Consider the following 20511-nt stretch of genomic DNA (forward strand, 5'->3'; position numbering starts at 1 on the left):
TTATTTTCTCTACCACCAATTAAGTGTGCCCTCTTCTTCCCAGAAGCCTTCAGCTTTCCATTGTGCTGCCTGTTGTGACATCCTTAAACTGATCTTTGGGTCACTGACCCTTCCCAAGGCCGGCAGCTCCCACGATGGGGCCAGGCTGGAGGAGGAGGTGCACTGGGTGTGGTGCCACCACATCAGAGCAGCAAGGCACACACGAGACTGGAGATGTCAGGTACTTGGCACAGCGCTCAGACTGCCCAGCAGGGAGAGGAAGCAGGTTCATTCCTCCCTGGCTGGTGCACAACGAGACTCCAGATCATGACACGGAACAGGTGATGAAAATGAACAGCAAAAGGAGGAGGATGATTCTAGAAAAGGTTGTGAGAGGATCACATAAGTTGTTATGAGACATGAAAATTATTGTGCTCAGAAGCTATGTTAACTTTATATCTGTCCCTCAAGAGAATTCCTGTGGTGAGCTCAGCAGACCCCATCCCCATATTTTATGCATTTTGAAAAACACACTGGGATGCTCCAACTATCCTCACAGGAAAGGTCAATTTTGGTTTGAAAAAAAAAAATGTTTGCAAGATTTCCGTCTTAGCAAAGCTTTGATCCTTACATGAACAGAAATTCCAAGTTTTATCTTGTCAAAAAGACTGGAAGTTTGCTGCTTGCTGGGGAAAAAAGCCCCAATAAAAAATCCAACCCTCCCCCCCCCCAAAAAAAAACATAACAAAGAAACCTCTAAAAACACCCCCCAAACAAAAACAAAAAAAAACAAAAAGAAGAAAAAAAACCACAAAAAACCCAAAAAACCCCCACAAAAAAACAAACCAACCCCCTCCAAAACAACAAAAAACAACAAAACAAACAAAGAAACAAAATACCCCAAAAAAAACCCAGTTAGGAATGCCTGCCTGGTTTAATGCCCCCTCTGCCCTCCTCTCAGCAGCCCAGCCCAACGCTGGAGGCAGGCTCTGTGCTGGTATTTGAACTCAGCCAAAGGAAGCCACTTCCTCATTAAGACATACCCAAATATGGCAATAACATGGAGAGCCAAAAGTAGTAACAGATTTATTATTACCACTATGTGGAAATAATGTTTTTTTCACTGTTACTCAATCCAGTTAATTATCCATGCAAAGTAAAGTTATTCCTGGCAGCCACAGAGGCAGAGCTGACTTGGTAATGGCTGGGGATGGAATGGTTGTTATGCAGGAGGAGAAACTAAATAGTTCAGTAAATTAGTCCAAATAGATACACACTGGGATTGGCCTTTAGAGATTCAAAATACTGAATTCAATGCTTTTAGGCCTATCATACTTTTTATTTAATAGAGAAGTGTCTGATCTGGGACTGCATCATCTCCCAAAGACTCTACAAAGTGGTAATTTTTCAGCATGCCCTGAGGGTAACAGGAAGAATTACAGAAAGCTTCAAACCATCCAGCTCCTACAAGCATCCTGCATCCTGGAATTTCACTAGAGCAACAATGCACAGCCAGTAAGGAACGTTGGTCGTTCCTGAGTGCTTGGAAGGGTGTCACAAAGCACACCACCAAAGCTCCAGTGCTGTCTGGTGTCCCTGAAGGGAGTAAAAAGCTGCAGTGCAGCACCATCTCTGTCACCAGCCTCAGCCTGGAGCACCCTGTGCCTGGCTCCCAAGGCAGGCACTCGGGAACCTGCACTGTTCTGCTCTGGAGGCACTCTGCCTGCACTGGAGCTTATTTGCCCTCAGAAATGTCCCCACAATCAAGTTTTATCTCATGGGAAAAAAAAAACCAAACAACAAAACCCACCCAACACCAAACACAAAATGCCACATTCTCTTTGACAATGGGAAAGGGGACCAAAAAAAAAAAAAAATGAAGCCATAGAGTGGAAAACCCCCAAAACCTACAGAAAACAAGAGCTGAAAGTGAAGAAAGCCACAGAATTTATTTAAAAATTTATTTGAACTGTCCACAGGCACAGTGACTGTATAAACACTAAACAACAGGAACATAAATGAACACTATGGGAAGAGAAACTGCTGACATTTTTACTGCAGGAAGGACAGACCACTAAGAACAGCCTGACTCAAACACCCAGTGTTGGTTCCCACACCAGAGCTGTTTGTGTTGGCTCCAGCACCCAGCTGCAAGCAGAACAGCAAGAACATGCATTCTGCTGATGTTTGAACAAACCCTGCCAACAAATTGATCCCCCAGCAGCCGGGCTGCAGGAGATGGGGGGAGAGGAGTAAGTGTGAGGGAGCAAGGAAGTAAAATGAAAAGCACTCTTCTTCCAGCATCAGTGTTCAGTGGGAGCTCTTTCTGTTTCCCTTCTTTAAAATGGATTATTTCTTCCCCCAGTCCAGGAAAAGCATAACCCAAAAGGGCATTGGTGAGGGCGTGTAATGCACGTGCAAGGGAGACACGGCTGCCCAGAAACAGAGATTCCACAGATGGCAACCCAGAGGACAGCCTAAATCAAGCAAATCTCTAAATCAGGTTGGGAGACACTTTCTGGAGAAGTGCATTAACCCCAAGTAGGCAATTCCAGCTGTTGGCTGGACCCCTGCCCAGCAGCCCCTCATTCACCTGGCCACCCTGCTAGCCCAGAACCTGCCTGGACAGCTGCCTGCACAGCTTGCAACCAACAGCTCCAACCCAGTGCCACTGCCACTCCTCACACTGCCCAGGGAGCAACCTGCAGAAAGCACGAATGGAATTGGTCACAAAAAATAGTATTACATCTCTCCCTAGAAAATACTGCTCCCATCTCCCAGAAGGAAGTCACTTAGCATGGAGGACAACACTGACTTCTGACCATTCTTTTTCAGATACTTTAATTGTTTTCCTTCTCACAGAGCACCAGCTTGGTATACGAGCTCATCAGGATGTGTGCACACTATGCCACAAATGCAAAAAAACCCAGTGAATAATTAAAAATGCAGTAAATTTATAATTGTTTAAAACTGCCATGCCCCAGTGCAGCCTATTTCATGAAGAGATTTAATCCTTTCACTATTTTCAGCCTTTTAAAGACTCTTATTATTAAATGGAACTCTGTACCTTTAGTTGCCATTTTCCATCTTGCACAAGTAAACCTTTCCCACAGCATCTTTTTAAGTTATAAATAAAACACCCAACTATTTTCTTTTTCCCACAGATGAGAACATTAAAACATTGACATTTTAATCTGATACAAGAATGAGTTGTGTCAGCACGCTGCTTCCAGCTACAACAACAGAAAACCCAAGTTTAATTAAAGACAGAGTGGAGAAGCTGCATGGTGGTGTCTGAACCACGGATATTCAGCAGATCCTCGCTTGCTCACCAGTCCTGGGCTCAGGTTCCTCTCTGGGCAGCTGCTGGTCAGGCAAAATATGATTGAAAAGGAAGGAGAGGGAGGACAAAAAACAAACATATTTTCTCAGATAGGAGATGCAAAAGGTGAGACCACATACCTGAGATTTACATACATCACAAATTTTACCCAGAAAACAGTAACAGCATGGCACAAACAGGCCTAACACAAATGTGCAGCAGAGGCCACTCACAGCCACATTGGCCCTGCAGCTTTGATGCTGGGGCTGACAAACCTTCAAGACTCACACCCACCCACGTGTGCTAAGCCTGTGCCTGCTCACACTTCCCAAATAACCCCTTACAGCAGCACTGGGAAGGACTCACAAGAAGGACTCCTCACAGGTGATAGCCTGCAGCAGCCCTTGGGCACTTCTGTTGCCAAATCAGGAAACTGAGTTTCATTTTTCACTCTTAGAAGTGTATAAAAATGAATGCAGACTTGTTCTGCACGTGATACCTGCCAGGAGCCATCAGCTAGGTGAGAATTCTTCTTCCAAACTGCAAATATGGTGACCTTGCAGTCTTCCTTCTCACTAGGAAAGCCCCAAACACTGAGCCAGTCTCTGGGGTTTCATTACATCACCGAACCAGAGGAGGGGTGTCTTATAATTTCTTTAATAATGGACATGTCAAAACCACTACAAATATGAAGATCAAGGGAGTAAGGTAAAGTATTTTCTGCAGTAGAAGTGAGACTCAAAATTTCTAAGGAGTCAATTTTGTTAGCATTTCACATCTGATGTTCCTCTCCAAGTACCTAGAAGTCTCTTAGCAATGTGCCTCTTGGTTTTCTTTGACAAGGCTGTGGATGGATATATTTACTCGCTGGATGGAGAGGAAAATTTGTCTTTCATCTTGCTCTCTCACAACTTCAGTTCCAATGCAAAAGGTTAGTTCAGGCTAGCTGATATCCCTAAGGCAGGAGACAAGGCAAAGGGAATAAAGTGAGTTGTGTAAACAGGAACAAAATGGAAAGTGGATATGTAAAAAAATAAATAAAAGACAGAAGAAAAAGTACAGTAGCACTGTTACCAGTTGCAGAACCCAAGTTTTGGAAGATGCAGCCATGAGTGCCACAGATGTATCAGACAGTAGCACCTCTCCCATTTGTACACATACCAAGCACCAGCATAGGCACCTATAGAACCTGATGAAGAGGAAGCAAAAAATATCTGTTCATGGGGGACCTTTGAGAGCCTGGAGGTGATTTATACTCCTGCTTCCACCCCCAGAAATCAGGGCTTCCTCTGGATTACAAATGGACACTCAGTCTTGGAAATAAAACCAAGCTGGAACATGCATGATAACCAAGCACCTGGCAGAAGCCATTTCCCCTTGAAGCTTGTTAATCTGCAGGTGACAGCAAAATAAAATCATTCTGGGACCAGTCAAATAAAAAGGATCTGTCACTATCCAGTGGTCAGGTTAATCAGAACTACTAAGATGCTGCTGCACAATAAATACAAGATTAAGATAAGCAGGAAGGGAATTTGAAAAATACTAGTTTTGCTCCTTTCATTTAACTTCTGCACAAGTAAACCAAAACCAAAATCTTTTAACCGCAGTACATAACTGGGTGGGCTTGCCTCCCCTGAGCATTGGGCTGGCAGATGTTGCAGCTGCGCTTGCAGCATCAGGGTTCAAACATGTCATCCCCTTTAGCTGGTTGCAGTAATCTAAGGCACTCTCATAGCTGTTCTCTTCTGCCTTCATTTCCCTGCTCCCTTTCAGTGTCTGTAGCAGCTCTGTGGAACTCTGACAGTCCCAAGCAGTGTCGTGCTCTGGTCACACATAACACAGCGTGGCACCATCTCATGGAGCAGAAACACACCAAGGTCCAAGACCTTCCCCACCACGTACCATAACCTGTAAATGTCCAAGTTCCCCCCACAAGTGCCCCAGCTCTCACATCCCATCTACAGCAGTGCCTGGGAAGAGTTGTCAGAAATCCAGATTAACTAGAGATGATTTCTCCATTACTGTCTGTAAATCAGAAAACATCACCCCCAAAGCTTCCAGACACTGGTATGGGCTCTGAAGCAATGAAGACTTCAGAGAAAGCATTCTCTCTGCATCCTCGAGAATCAATAATCCACTTGGTACAGTTCACTTGGATTCTATTTTTAAAACTGTTTTTACAGATTTCCAGAGACAACAGTTTTCCTTCCTAACATATACCTTAGAGAAGAGCTTGCAGAAAGTAGTAAAAAACTACTATGAATATACAGCAAATAGCACAAACTAATCAAATTATATATTTATTAATTCCTTAGCAGTCCAGAGAAGCAGCAGATAATATTTGACAGAGGACATGTACTGCAGCAAGCACAGTCTTGTGCTAAGAGCAGAGCAGGTCTGCAGTGGTTTGCTCTCACTGGGATGTGCTCCCTGCCAAGGGCTGGCACCACAGCCACAGAGCCAGCTGTCACAGCAGAGAAGCACCAGGGTGCTCCTGGCATGGGAAAGTATTTTACAAAAACCTTCAAGAATCCGATGTTGAGATACTTTACATGACCCTGTAGACACTTCATTAAAAAGCCAAACCCTACAGCACAGAAACGAGTAGGATTGCTGCTCTTGTATGACTGCATTTCAAAGAGAACCCTTTTCAAGAGGGTAACAGAAAAAAAAGACATTTAATAGCAAATTTTATGAGAGAAGGATAAAAACCAGGTAGTTCAACAGTTCCTGAAATCCCAGTGGTGGTCAATAAATCGACTTCTGCTTCACATTATATGAAGAGGCTGTACTTAGCAAATCACTGTGTAAGCTGCCTCAATAACAGCAATCCTGCTATCAAGTTTACTTGCAATGAGTCCAACAAAGAAATTAATTTCTTAGATGACAAGAAAAGGTTATCTAGAACTGGGAAAACACATGAGACAAAGATTTCCACTAATAAAACAAACATCAGACTCAGAGCTGAATTTGAAGCTATTTTTTCTCTGAAATATTTGAAATCCCTGTAGCCCAAACACTAGAGCTACAAAGAAAACAAAGAAAATATCCTGCAAACTGCCCTGCTAAAAAAACCCGAGAGCAGAACAAGCCACAGCTCTTTTCAGCATGAGTTACTCCCTCAGCTCCGTGCACGCTGTTCCTCGAGCAAGGCTCAGAACAAGAATATATACTGCCCAAGTTCCAGACTTAAAAACAAACCTCACTCGCAGCTACCAGCTGATTTACTCCCCTAAACTTCAGTACAATATACTTTCCAGAATTCAGAACGTGTCCTTTTCACAAGTACAAAAGTGTTTCTCAGGACTCCAGTAAGTAACAAAACACCTTGCTGATTTTATTGATCTGTTTATTCCCGAGACATTCCACATGTATCAATCACCCATCTTATTTTCCAGTTATCATTTTTTTTCATAAATATTTCCACAAAAGGGCACCACTTTCCTCTACGTTACCCTTTATTGTTTTCACCGTAATACACACCCTTCTGTTACTGCTCTCATTTCATAATCCTCATACTTGTCTATGCACATCAAGCGAGCACACTGACCTGATTTATTCACATGCCCACAGGAAGTCAGCCAAAAACATGAGACAACACAGAGGTTTGACTTTGAAGGTCATCATATAAAAGAGTGGATTCCCTGTCTCTGCTGCCCAAAGATCTGCTCTCAGCAGTTCTTACAGCAACTCAATCCATCCAACATGCAGGAGCTCTGATCACATCACAACTGGCACCTGTGCTGGATGCCTTGGTGACAATACTGCACTACTAGAACCAATTTCTATAGATTTGGGGTTAGTTGTAAAGATTGTTGAATTTCTCTACTTCACAGCTGCAAAGATTAACATCAAATTTTAATCAATTCCAAACCAAAGCCAGAAATAATAGCAGAAAGAGATTTAGACCATCAGCTTCTGTCCGAATCCTTCTAACCCCAGCTGCCCAAACCAGCAACAAGTCACAATCACCCCCAGTGCTGCTGCTGTGGCTGGTTAAGCAGGGGACCTCAAGGAACCTCTAGAAAGGATCCTGCAAGTCCTGCAGGAAGACAGATGACTCTGCTAGGACAGTTATATCTTGAGTGAGTGGCTTCAAGCAGGTCAAAAGGGGAAGAGCTAAGATCTAGGTTTCAATTTCCATGGTGACTAGAAGAAAGAGCTTGTCTGAGGAGCTGTTTGAACCACTAATGCTAATTTTTGGTATTCTTTGGACAACAGGCTATTTGAGAGGACAGAGAGAAACAATAACCAGGGGGGATGATTTTGTTGGGGCAGGTTTTTTGGTTTTTTTTCAGATTGGTGACATGAGTACCTACAATCTTGTCTGTGTGACACTGATGGCAAAGCAACAGAATGGCCAATACAAGATACTGGCTGGAAAAAAAATGAGAGGGTAATATAGCATTAGTGACGTGAATTTTCAGAAAATTTTCTTGCACTAGTGTGGTTTTTAATTAAATGCTTATTGCTAATTAATAGCACAGATACAGCAGGTTTTGTATGACAGTTGACTTGATGCAAAATGACATTTGATTAAGAAAATCAAAATCAACATGACACATCAAGTGGGCTAGAGACTGATAGGCCTCAGAATGTAATTGCAGATAAGGCCAAATACTAAATAAATGTTTCCAGCTTACAGCAATTAAATATCAACACAAAAGAGAACAGTTTCTTTTATCCCACCCTCAAGAGCTTGACCCTATATTATGCAGCAGTTTTGTCTATGCTCTGAAAAAAAAAAAGAAGGCACAAGATGATTACTGAACAAATTTACAGATTAGAGCGATGAAAACAAGGATCAGTGGTAGAAAGCAATTTAGTTTGCCAGACAAAGAAGACTGGAACAAAGATCCCCATTTTTAATATAGCTAAATGTAAGAAAACATGCCTAAGCCCCACTTCCAGTCTGGCAGCCTCTCTTGAAAGCAGGTACTCTGAAAGGTCACTGTAGAAAAACATTTGTAGGGAGCTTCAAGGGAGATGCTGTGGGTAAATAGGACCATGAAGATAATTTTGCTTTCATATTTCCTCCAAAGCTAAAACTACACAAATGAGGCTTCAGAAAACTGTTGATAGCAGCTGGTGACAGAAACTCACACAATTACAAAAAAACCCAAACCAACCACTGCCCTAGAAAGCTGCCAAAAGTTTGATTAAAACAGAAATAAGGAAGTATTTGGGCATCTCATGCCTTCCTTAAAGGTCAAAATGGACAAAACTCAGGTATCTGAGAGACAGTTAGCAAGCAAGTGAGACAGGTGCCAATTCTACTCACAGTTCTCTGAGCAACATCCTCATGTGCCAAATACAAGCCTTCAAGCTCTCCTGCTTCTTCCTTTCATACCTTGTCTTTGCAGAATATGCAGAGCATTAATATTTATGACCTTAAAGGGAGCTACTCACACACAGTGAAACGAAACATCTTGCTTTCTTCAGCAATTAAATCCCACTGCTGCATGTCACAGCTCTTTTCAGCTGAGGTATAGAAGCACCAGGTAAAGCTGTGACCTCACTCACCTGTTACAAAACCTCTAGCAAGCATTCTGCAATCCCCCAGCAGGTGACAATCCCATGAGAGGGCATGGCCCATACCAACTGCGCCCAGAACATCTGCTGCTTTGGTCACGAGTATATAGAAGGGAAAGGAAGAAAAAGCCTAGAGAACAATTTATCCTGGATTTCTTTACATCAAAACTCACATCACCATTCTTGGTTCTTTCAATTTATCCCTCCACCCTTATATAAATTGTATTTGGAACATGGCATGCAGCTGAACAACTGAAAGCCTGAAACACAAAAGCTCAAGAAACATACATAGGAAGTGCATGAGGGCACGTCAGGGCTGAGGAATTACAGCCCCACCTCCCAGGTCCCTGCCGGGGTTCTCAAGTTCCCACCTGAGAGCACCTGTCACCCGTGTTGAACAGTGCAGCTGTGATTGTGGCCACACCAGGTCAGGTACTGCACTCCTGCAGCAGCTCTGATTCATCAAGAGCTCTGACACCAGATCTTTCAACCACACTAGGGGAAGATTTCTGTCACAAGAAGTGTTACACCACAGCACCACCTTAGACACCTCCAAGCCCGTTTCTCCCAGCAGAGCCCTCCTGCCCACGGGGCAGGACCCAGCTGCAGTGGAGATTTGTGGTTCCCCTACCTGCCACCTTCCAACATCAATGCACAGCTTCAAACTCCAAAGGGACATGCAAAAGAAAGCTGGAGGGACAGAGAGGAATCAATGTCAAAACAAACAAATAGCTTTCAAGTGATTTGGGGCTCTAAAAATGAGGGGTTGTATTTTTAGCCTGCACACAGGCAGCTCCAGGTGCTTTTCCTTTGTCCCCATGGCAGTAGGTAAGTGAACACACCTGCCTCACCTCGCACCCTGCTGATGGTAAACACCAGGTCTTGCATTCAGGTTACAATGTGGAGTTACTTCAGAGCAGCCCTGTGCCAAAATAGCACATTTCTGAGGGATGCAAAGGTATTCAATAAAAAGCTTTTAAAGGCATATTTTTAAACTTGCAGCAGGAAAGCTTTTCTGTGTCAAGACAGTAATTCTTTTAACAGCATTGATCAAAATGTCATTCTTTTATGAGTGTACAATACCTTTTAATGGCATACAACAAACCATTAGGGTTCTACACCTCCGTGCAGCACAGAGCTTACTGGAAAATCAGCAACATTGGCCAAAAAATAGCCACTGGGTTTTATGCCTTTCATAAGGCAGAGTTGCTTCCATTCTCTGCTGCACCCAAATACCCACAAGTGAAGTGACCTCAAAAAATTAAGTCAAACTTCTCACCACTTTCACCAGAGCTCTTTTCCCACACATTTTCTCCAAAAAATGCCTCTTGTAAACACAACAAATATTCTGGCTGTCCAAAGTGGGATTGTATCACCAGGGTCTGCTCTGTCTTTTCTTCACCAGTGAGCACACTTACCCCAAGACAGGGAATTGGAGGGAGTTGAATTAACAAAATGGGTTTGATTTTCAGAAATGGGGTGAAGTTCCACCTGCCCTTTCCTAACACTGAAGTCTGGGGCAGAATCCATCTACAAATCATCTAGTTCTTTTTAAGTGCTCCAGCCCTTCAAAGGGCGCGAGCACTGGTGATTGCATTTGCTCTGCTTGAATGGAAGACCAGCATGGGCTTTCTGTATGCATTCAGCACTTTGCAGCCTGATTTTAGTTACAAATATCAACATGAAAGGGGACTTCCATCAACCCACATTCAAGGCTTTTCCTGTCAAAGGCAAGAGAATATTTATGGGATTTAATAATCACTGTTAACTGACCAGTGGCAGCAGAAAAATAGCTGTATTTCACTCTTTGAAATACTTCTGGATAATAGCAAGATCTCAGCTGCTTCTGGAAGTGTAAACCAGTACAAACAAATGAAAAAAAAACAATTCACAATAAAACACAAGGTAAAACTACAAAACAAAGAGAGAAAAACTGACTAGAGACAGAAAAAACCCGGAGGTTCTAAAATCAAAATCTAGAGTGAAATTAACTTCAGGTAAGAAAAGTTGGAGGGGCTGCTTGTCTCTTACATGCTCAGAAGCTGCTCTGTGCCTCTGACTTCCAGTTATGAGATGTCGCTGTAAGTTTTCTCAGTCCCATCTAAAATTTAAAAATCAAAGTTAATTTTTTCTTTAAGACTATTATAATAAGCATACACAAATTCAACTGAAACAGGACAATTTATGCTCCAGATGTCATTGCCCCATTCAGATCACCACAAAGCCAATGGTGCTTACATCTTCCCAGCATTCATTATTAAACATATGGTCAGACAGAGGGGTTACCCTCCAGAAAGCAGGATTGTGCTGCACGATCCACCTAACAACCCAGACCAAAACCTGGTCAGAGTCAGAACTTCATGGTTATCAGGGAATGGTTTCTCACTATCACATACCAGCAGAGCTCAGGGTTGTTCCTCACGGTTATTGTAGCCAAGAGAGCAAACATTCAAGCATATGTTTGGGATTTTCTAAACAAACAAGTGATTTTCTAGGTTATCCAAATGTATCAACTAAGCCCCCTGCATTATGCAGTAGCAATTTCTTGTTGACCTACACTGCATTCTGTGCAATGAACATTGTGGCAACATACAAGAGCTGTTGCTCTCTCCGCCCCCATTAAAGCCTGATTCAATAAAAGCAACTTTCTATTTCTTTATCTCATCGGTGATGTGGAAACAAACTAAGGTCATAAATTAAGGAGGTCAAACAGGACCAACACAAGCAGGGACCCAGCTCACAGAGCACTTCAGCACCTCCCAGCTCAGTGTTTCACTTCAAATCTGAAGGCTTTTAGCAACAGGTTTGGCGTGGTTTGTCCGAAACTACAGAGACGCGTTTGATCCCACTTCTCCGCGAGGAACCAGAGCAGAGGGTGTTCCCGCTGGCTTTGCAGCGGCCCTTGGAGCCCGCAGGAGCAGGGTTCCCCCAGGCGCTGCCAGGAGCGGCTCGCAGGGCGCTCTTCCCCTCAGGGAAAGGTGGGAGCCCCGGGCACTCACCTGCGCCGCGTCCGCAGGGGCCAGGCCTTTGTCCCGGGGCGGCAGCGCGGCCTGGCCCGGCGGGGAGAGCGGGGCAGCGGAGCCGGGCCTGCCCGCGGCCGTCTGGAGAGGCGGGAGGCGGGCAAGGGAGCGCCTCCGCCCGCCGGGCTGCCGGGGCACGGGGAGGGCACGGCGAGGGGCACGGCGTGTGGGGCAGGGAGGGAGCACGGCGGGAGGGGCATGCAGGGAGCACGGCGAGGGGCACGGCGGGAGGGGCATGGAGGCAGCACGGCGGGGGCATGGCGAGGGGCACGGCGTGTGGGGCATGCAGGGGGCACGGCGAGGGGCACGGGGGCAGCACGGCGGGAGGGGCACGGCGGCAGGAGGGGCACGGCGTGTGGGGCACGCAGGGAGCACGGCGAGGAGCACGGCGTGTGGGGCACGCAGGGAGCACGGCGGGAGGGACACGGCGAAGCCGCGCCGCAGACGGGCCGAAGGGCTCCAGCAGCGGCAGCGCCGTTCAAACGGCCCGCCAGCCCCGCCCATCGCCCCGCCCCTCCCTGGCTCTCGTCCAACCCCGAGGCGGATGAGGGTGAGCCCCGCTCCGCAGCGGCCAATCAACGCTCCGCGAGGGGGGGGCGGTGTCCCCTGAGCACGCGGGCGGCTCCACGAGCCCGCGGGTGCTGCCGGCGTTGGTTAACGTGAGAACTGTCCAATAGGAGCTTGGGTTACCGCTCCTGCCTGACGGCGATTGGACAGCGGGGAAGGGGCGGGGCGCTCGGCGGCGCCGGGGACGCGCGTTGTTGTGGGGTCGGGCGGGCCCCTCAGTTCCCTCAGGCCCCTCAGTTCCCTCAGCCCCCTCAGTTCCCTCAGCCCCCTCAGTTCCCTCAGGCCCCTCAGGCCCCGCGGCTGTCCCGCTGCTCTATGGCAGCGCTGCCCCGCCCGGCCGCCGGGACTAGACCCTGATTTATGTGTGTTATAAACCGATGAAAGAGTTGCTGCTGCCTCTGAGCCCCACACAGATCTGATTCGAGATAGGGGAAGTCTCCAAGCCCAGGAGACGCTGGAGCTGGTTTGCTGTCCCCTGTAAGAGAGGCAGAAAGTTTGGGAAATGGATGTGTGGGTAAAAAAGGTGCCGTTAGCACAGGTGGTGTATAGGCCAAGCTTTACATGACTCAGACATTTGTTCTTGAGACCGCATAGAAACCAAATTGCTATAGACAAAAAAAAAAAAAAAAAGAGAGAGAAAAAATTCACAGACAAATGATAAATCATAGGAGGCAGGAACTGCCCAGGTATTCCAATGCTTGCTTGGTGGAAAAGCAGGAAGGGAATGGAGCTCACTGAAACCCATGAGATGTAAATAACAACAAGGGAGTCACGGTTCAGCCTGCCCAGGAACCTGGCTGCTCTGGGCAGGATGGCTGGGCTCAGCCTGCCCAGGAACCTGGCTGCTCTGGGCAGGATGGCCGGGCTCAGCCTGGCTGCTCCTCTGCAGGATGGCCGGGCTCAGCCTGCCCAGGCCCTGCTCTCAGCGGCTGACCTGGGAAACAGCGAGAGGCAAAGCTCCAGGCTGTGATCTCTGGGAGGAAAACAACACCCGAAATTCACTTCCTCCCCCTGCTTGGAACTGGAGTGTGACCACAGAGCGAGAGAATGCTTGGAATTTTGGCTGCTGTTAGAAGAGGAATGAAGTAAACCAAATATTTTTGTAATAAAAATTTAATATCCTTTTTTTGGGCTTTGTAATCAAAGCAGCTTTCTAAGCTATGCGCGCATGCACAGTAATCCTCTGCTAATCCTGCTCGCCTCAGGCGTATGAGATGCTACAGAAATAACAAGGCACTGCATACTACAGAAGAAACTTCTAATTTGTTTTTGTCTAGCTCAGCATAAGGCCAAGCCCCAGGTGCAATGGACCATCACATGAAAAATGTAACAGAGCTCCAATGCAAAATACTCCTGCAGCCATGTATATTGATCAAATACCAGATGGCATGAATGGGGTAACTGTGGGATGGTGTTGGGAATGGAAGTCTAGTTCCAGATTCTTTTTCCAAAACAAGATACCATTCAAATTTGTGAAATCCAGGGAAAAAATAAAGAAAGTGAGAGTTTTGTGGGGGTCAGACCCCAGTGAACTTCACTGCTAGGCACATTACAACCACATTTCCTCCAAATTTTCACTACAACTCTTTCCCCATCACTCTTTATAATAATTTTCAAACCAGAAATTTTCCTATTTTAAAATACATTTTAAAATGCTTTTCTCTTAGTATTCCTTCAGCTGAAATGCACACAGGTCAAAAATTTGAAATCAGGAGCAGCAGTAATCCACACCAATTTGTGCTTTTATGTAATTTGGCTTTGATTCGCCACTCATGGGTATATGAAATTGGGACTTTTTATTCGTCTTACAGGTGGGGACATCTGCTGCTGGTGGGTGTAGCTGATGCCTCCAGTGGGAAGATCCTTTCTTTCTCTTTCCAGGGCGCACGGATTCCTCCAGTGTGCAGGAGCACACGTGGGCGTGCCCTGTTCCACTGTGCTGGTGCCAAACCCCAGTGGCCTAGCGGGGCTGGGAGGGATCTTTTAGAGGCCAACTCTGAGTTTAGTTTATTGTGACTAATAGACTAAAAGACCCATCCTAGTTTGGAATCGAGCCAGGGTGTGAAACTGAAATTGCTTCCTAGTAAGTGATTTGCTCCAGCTAGTGAAGTGAGGGAAGCATTCCCGTCCCATCCTCCTAGACCCACTGTCTTGGCAGCGTTAATAAAATATACCCCAACCAAGGAGAGGTGGCAGGATGCCAGAACAACGCATAAAAACCATCTTTCCTGGAGGGAGTCATCCAGCAAGTTGTCAGCAGGGACTCCTCTGGAGGAGCCCTGCGGTGGCACCGTGAGCTGCCAGCAGTGTGAGCCAGCACCACAAACCCGTGTGCCCGCGGCCACCAGTGGCACCGGTGCTGGCCCTGGGCCAGGAGGCGCGTGGCTGTGTCCCCCAGAGGCACGGCAGTGCTGCCCGGAGCTGAAGCAGGGCAGAGGTGGTGCTGGCAGGCCAGGAAGGCACTCCAACCCTGCCTGCCCCGCTGGGAGGCACAGCCCCGGCTGAACCCCGAGGGTGCTGGGAACCCTTCTGATCCCTCCTGCAGCAGCTCAAGCAGCACAGCCACCCCTGCTCCTGAGCTGGCCGAGCCTTTCCCCTGAGCCCAGCAGCAGGGCACAGCAGGCACAGCGGCACCTGTGCCTGGCACAGAGAACACCAGCTCCTGTGGACACTGAAGAGGTTAAACACTGGAGCAAGGCTACTCCCTTGTGGGCACTCCATGGGCCTCCACTGCCCCAGATGTGCTGGGGCTGAGCAGGCCCTTAAGAGGTTACAGGCAGAGCCTGTTTGTAGCACCTGTGCTCTCAGCTGTGACAGCTTAGAATCACAATTGTTAAGGTTGGAAAAGACCTGTAAGGTCACAAAGTCCAACCTTCAGCAAAGCCCCACCACTGTGCTTGCCCCTAAATCATGTCCCCAGGTGCCACATCCACATTTTTTGAAAACTTCCCTAGACAGCACCTGTGCCAGCCCTTTCCATGAAAAATTTTCCCTAATATCCAACCAAACCTCCCTGGCTAAACTTGAGGCCATTTCCTCTCATCCTATCATTTGTTACCTGGGAGAAGAGACTGACCCCACCTGGCTCTCCAACCTCCTGTCATGTAGTTGTAGAGAGTGAGATGGTTCCCCCTCCAGTGCTCCTGCATTTGGGGTGAGATTAAAATTGTAATGTCAACTATTAAAATATTAATGTGATCCTTTCAATTTCCTTCTGCTTCATGGGGAGCAATGGCATGTGGAAGAAGGTTTGCTGTGATTCCTCTGAGATGTGAGAGAGTAACTAATTACTGGAAAAGATGAGATACAGTCCTGTGATTCCCTGGAATATCTGCTAAGCCTCAGGACAGTTTGTATATAATGGAGCCACTCTTGTACAAAGAAAAGATAAACAGAGCAAAAGAAAGCGCTGGAGCAAACAGCAGCTCTGGATAGTCACTGGTCTCAGAGTTAATCCAGAACCTGGTAAATAAGGCTGCAGACAATTAATTAGAGGAATAATGCCTGTAAATAATGTTTTACAGTAGGATTAGTTCATCAGGAGGGTTCCTGGTGAACTCATAGGAAGTGTGGGGAGAAAGGTAAAAAAGACACTAAATTGCCTTCAGCTGTTTAAATGATTCCTGCAGATCCTATTACAGAAGAGAAAGGGAAATGACTGCAGAACAAATCATACGAGTTCCCATTTCCAGTGGTCCAACAGCCCCAATAAAAGAGAGAGAAAACGCCTGTGTGCTCTGGAAGCAATAGCAGACACATTTGTGGCCATTCATCACTGCCGAGCCCGGGGTGTGCGCAGACCCTGCCGAGCCCGTGGCGGGGCATTAGCGCAGCCCTGGCCCCGCAGCGCCTGCCTGGTGCTCGCTGTGGCTGTCGGGGATCAGCCGTGCCCTGCACACCCGGCTGGGTGGCAGCTCGGTGCCAGCAGGCACGGGCAGCAGCGTGCTCCGCAGGGCGGCAGAGCCCGAGCTCAGCACCACAGCCACCCTGCCCGGGCACAAAGATGGGCAAGGGCCGAACTGCAGCATCCCCTCTTCACCTCTCTGAGGGAGCAGCCGTGGCAGGTCAGGCGTGAGAGTGCACGCAGGCACCGGAGCTGCCCTGAGTGAGCTGGCACAGTAACGGAGAGGAGGAATGTGCTGAGTTGAAAGGGACCAGCTAGGATCATCGAGTCCAGCACCTGCCCCTGCACATCACTCCGTATGTCCGAGAGCATTGTCCAAACACTCCTTGGGCTCTGGCAGCCTTGGAACTGTGACCACTACCCTGGGAAGCCTGTTCCAGCACCAGACCACCCTCTGGGTGAAGAATCTTTTCCTAATATTCAGCCTAAACCTCCCCTGACAGCTCCAGCCACTCCTTGGGCCCTGTCACTGGCCACGAGAGAGCAGAGAACAGTGCCTGCACCTCTGTGTCACCCCACAAGGATGTGTCTCATCAGGAGGACCCATGGATTTATAGTGACCCAGACAGAGGAGCAAATCCCTCACAATTTCAGGGTCAAGTGGGAGTTACCAGTTTCCCAGTCATGGTCCTGAAGCTCAGGGCACTGGACCCCCTTGGTCTGTCATCCATATTGAAGATAGAGACAAAGAATGCATTAAACACTTCTTCCTTTCTATGTCCCTGTTTGTCAGGAGACCATCCTTATCCGGGAAAAGGTGAATGCTATTTCTACACTGCTTTTTTGCCATTAATATAGCAAAAAAAAAATCCTTTTATTGTCCCCCACATTTCTGACATCTTCAACTCCAGCTGAGTTTTGGCTGCAAATTTTCTCCCTTAGTAGTGGGCAGCAAGTTTGTGGATCCAGAGCTGCCTGCATTAGCCACAGTCCCTCTGCCCACCTGCAGGACATGGCAGTCTGGTGGGAAGCTGTGTCCATGGGCAGGGCTTTGGGCAATTGCTGTAAGTTCCATAAGTTTATTTTAAAAGGCTCAGCTCTGTGGCCCCATTTCTTCAAGTCCCCACATTGCCAGCCATGATCATTGCATATCTCCAGGTGCTGCCAGGGCCTCCCTGTTAATTGGTTTATGGGGGTAATTTACAGCACCTGGGAATGTTGTTGTTTCTCAAGGTGATGTCCTGGGATGCTAATGCTCCTACCTCATTCCTGCTGTGATCTCTCCAGTCCTCAGCAGTTGGACTGTATGTCCAGTGCAATTGACAGAGTGATCCACCTTCACCTGCAGTACTCACACACACCCACACCATTGCCTTTGGAAAATAATTACTGCACAGAGACCGATCCTGTTAGATTAAGACAAATTAAGAATCTAATATATAGGTTTGCTGTCAGGCTCCCAGGGTCAGGGGTCGATACAGTATATGGCGGGGAGGCTATAGGTTACCCCTGCCCCAATATTTTATCATAATAAACCAAATGGGGACAAAACACCCAGCAGCAGCCCATAAATCTATTAGCAGTGAACTGTCAATGTCCCACATACCCGGGTAATTTGTTAATTCAGAGCTGGGGCTCTTTTTTCACTAGACCTTGTAAACTCCTTTTTGAAACATCAATAAACCATCTGCTTTGACTTGTTAATCAAACGACTTTATTCAGTCCAAAGCAATTTTTTCCTAATAAAAACAGAGTATTTATCTCCATGGCTATAATAGAGGATTGTTTTCAACTGTTCACTTATAGTTAAGAAGCACATTTAGTTTGGATTGATTTCCAATGCTTCGGTCATATCTTGTCACTTCCCATTTCTTACACACAGCATCTCAGTTTAGCTCCCTAGCAGGGAAAACACAACCTGGCCCAGTCAGTGCTGGGAGTGGCACCAGGGGAGCGGTAAGCAGCAGCAAAAAGGTCATGGAAATCAAACTTTAAAGAGCTGAACACATCCTTGTCAGCTCTTGGGCCGCTCCCACCTTTTCCCAGTCTTTTCCTGCAGCTGCACCTGTCTGGTTCCCACCTCATCCCAAGCCAGCCCAGGAGGCTGCCTGGGACATCTTCCCCAGGTTCCCTTCCCCTGTTCTCTGCTGTGGGTCTTGCCAGGGCTCTCGAGCAAAATCTTGGCGCAGTGACCTCCAACTTCTTCACTGGTAGCAGCTGGTGGTGAGGGTCCCGTGGTGGCTGGACATGGGGCTGTGGTGGGCTCCTGGGGCTGTGGTGGGTGGGAGCAGGGCTGTGGTGGTCTCTCAATGCCTCCTGCCCCCCCAGAGCAAGGCTGCCTGGCATGGCCATGGCCCTGGGCGCGGTGGCATTTGTCACATTCCTTCCTGCTCTCCAAAGCACAGGGAAGGTGTGGGGGAGATCCATTAGGACGCTGTTTCTGAAGGATGCAATTCCACGGTGCAGCGCAGAGGGGGAGATGCTGGGCAGAGGACCTGGGGGATGCATTAGGGAAGGAAAGCGCGTGTTCAGCCTGGCTGGTTGTTTTTCTCCAGCGTTTGTCACATCTACAGCAGGAGAGGTTGAGCTGAGGCAGCCACGGCACTCCCCAGCACGGCGAGAGCAGCTGGATGGGGCCAGCACCAGCCGACCCCAAGCCTGTCCCCTGCAGGGGGACAGTGCTGTCCCAGAGCCCTCCTGGACACCAGCAAGAGGGGCCACGCTCCACGGTGCTCACAGGACTCGGGGAGCCATCTGCTGTGTCCCTGGAGTGCGTGTTCCTGACCGCTGGCCAGGGCACCCCGGGATGGGTGCTGCCAGGGCACTGCAGAGATGGGTGCTGCCAGGGCACCCCGGGATGGGTGCTGCCAGGGCACCCCGGGGATGGGTGCTGCCAGGGCACTGCAGAGATGGGTGCTGCCAGGGCACCCCGGGATGGGTGCTGCCAGGGCACCCCGGGGATGGGTGCTGCCAGGGCACTGCAGAGATGGGTGCTGCCAGGGCACTGCAGAGATGGGTGCTGCCAGGGCACCCCGGGGATGGGTGCTGCCAGGGCACCCCAGGGTCGCTGGCGTGGGACAGGCATGAGCCCGCTGTGCTCCCGTGGCACTGCAGCGGGGACAGCTGGGGGCTGTGCCAGGACAATCTTGGCAATGCTCGTCACGCAGCAGGAAGGGCTGCTGCCGGCCCTGCGGGGCATGCCAGGCCAGGCCCGTGCCCACCTGTGCAGAAACACTGTGCAGCACAGCCCAGCTCTGCCCTGCAGCGCTTCCAGGAGCTGGGGGAAACCCTCTGCCGACACAGATGCTAACCAGATCCTGCCCTTGTCAAACACCTGCTTTAGACTGAGGAACTGCAGATCTTCTGCCTGAAGCATCCCTAGCAAACAGCTTTCCCTGCAGACAAAGAGGAGTCCTGCGAGTGGAGAGCAGAGCCACAGCTCCCCATGGGCGCAGACCCTGGTGCCCAGCACCCCGCTGGTCAGCCCTGCGCTGCAAGGACAGCAGCGAGCCCGGAGTGGCCTTTCCCAGGAGTGCTCCCAGGGCGCTGCTGCTGCCCCAGCTCCGGAGCGCCCGTGCCACAGGCCCCGCAGCCCGGGCTGCAGAGGGGCTGTTCAGGCTGTCACCAGCGCCCGAGGGGCACGACTGCCACCGCAGGGCCAGCAGGGCCAGCAGGGCCAGCAGGGCAGAGCCGTGCCCAGCAGGGCCAGCAGGGCAGGGCTGTGCCCAGCAGGGCCAGCAGGGCCAGCAGGGCAGGGCCGTGCCCAGCAGGGCCAGCAGGGCCAGCAGGGCAGGGCCGTGCCCAGCAGGGCCAGCAGGGCAGGGCCGTGCCCAGCCCGGGTGCGGCTGCCCGCCTGTGCCCAGCTCACCTGCACCGCGGCCCCGCAGCCTGCTCTCCCCGGGATGTGGAATCAGCCGCCCCCAGCCCCGTCCGAGCCCCCATGGGGGGGAAGGGGCAGAGAAACAAAGTCATTTATATAATGTATCTCCCCGCTGAGCTCCTAATGGCTGGTGCTTTTGTTCTGCAGTGGCTGCCTGGCTGTGATGGGCAGGAAGCCGCAGTCTCCCTTTGTTCCACGGCCTTATTCAGCAATTTAGATCCATCATAAAAATCAAATATGCATGTTGCAATCGCCTTGCGTAAAACAGCTTCAATTTTCGCCTTTCTTTAATTGAACTCCATGGGAGAAAGAGGCAGGGCTGGGGAGCAAGGGGCAGCAGGAGAAGCGCTTTGTGTTTTTGTTCAGC

The 20511-nt window shown here is 48.8% G+C and overlaps 2 long non-coding RNA genes across 5 annotated transcripts in view; both read right to left on the bottom strand.

The window, feature by feature from the left end:
* Positions 1 to 11413, bottom strand: part of LOC135279130 (uncharacterized) — a 74434-nt gene extending 63021 nt beyond the window's left edge. Inside the window, exons 1-3 of the long non-coding RNA XR_010346451.1 lie at positions 11391 to 11413; positions 11230 to 11304; positions 10865 to 10934 (exon numbers count right to left, since the gene is read on the bottom strand). This is a non-coding gene — a long non-coding RNA (uncharacterized LOC135279130). The remainder of the gene's footprint in view (positions 1 to 10864; positions 10935 to 11229; positions 11305 to 11390) is intronic.
* Positions 1910 to 9457, bottom strand: LOC135279132 (uncharacterized). Of its 4 annotated transcripts, none has more exons than XR_010346457.1 (3): positions 8583 to 9457; positions 4376 to 4490; positions 1910 to 4256 (listed from the first exon to the last, which is right to left on the bottom strand). It is a non-coding gene; the product is annotated as an uncharacterized LOC135279132 (long non-coding RNA). The 4 variants fall into 4 exon arrangements; XR_010346458.1 differs by having other exon boundaries at positions 4362 to 4490; XR_010346456.1 differs by lacking the exon at positions 4376 to 4490 and adding an exon at positions 4531 to 7678.
* Positions 11414 to 20511: the final 9098 nt, after the last annotated feature.

This window comes from Passer domesticus, chromosome 12 (genome assembly GCF_036417665.1).
Source record: "Passer domesticus isolate bPasDom1 chromosome 12, bPasDom1.hap1, whole genome shotgun sequence".
Classification (NCBI taxonomy): Eukaryota; Metazoa; Chordata; class Aves; order Passeriformes; family Passeridae; genus Passer; species Passer domesticus.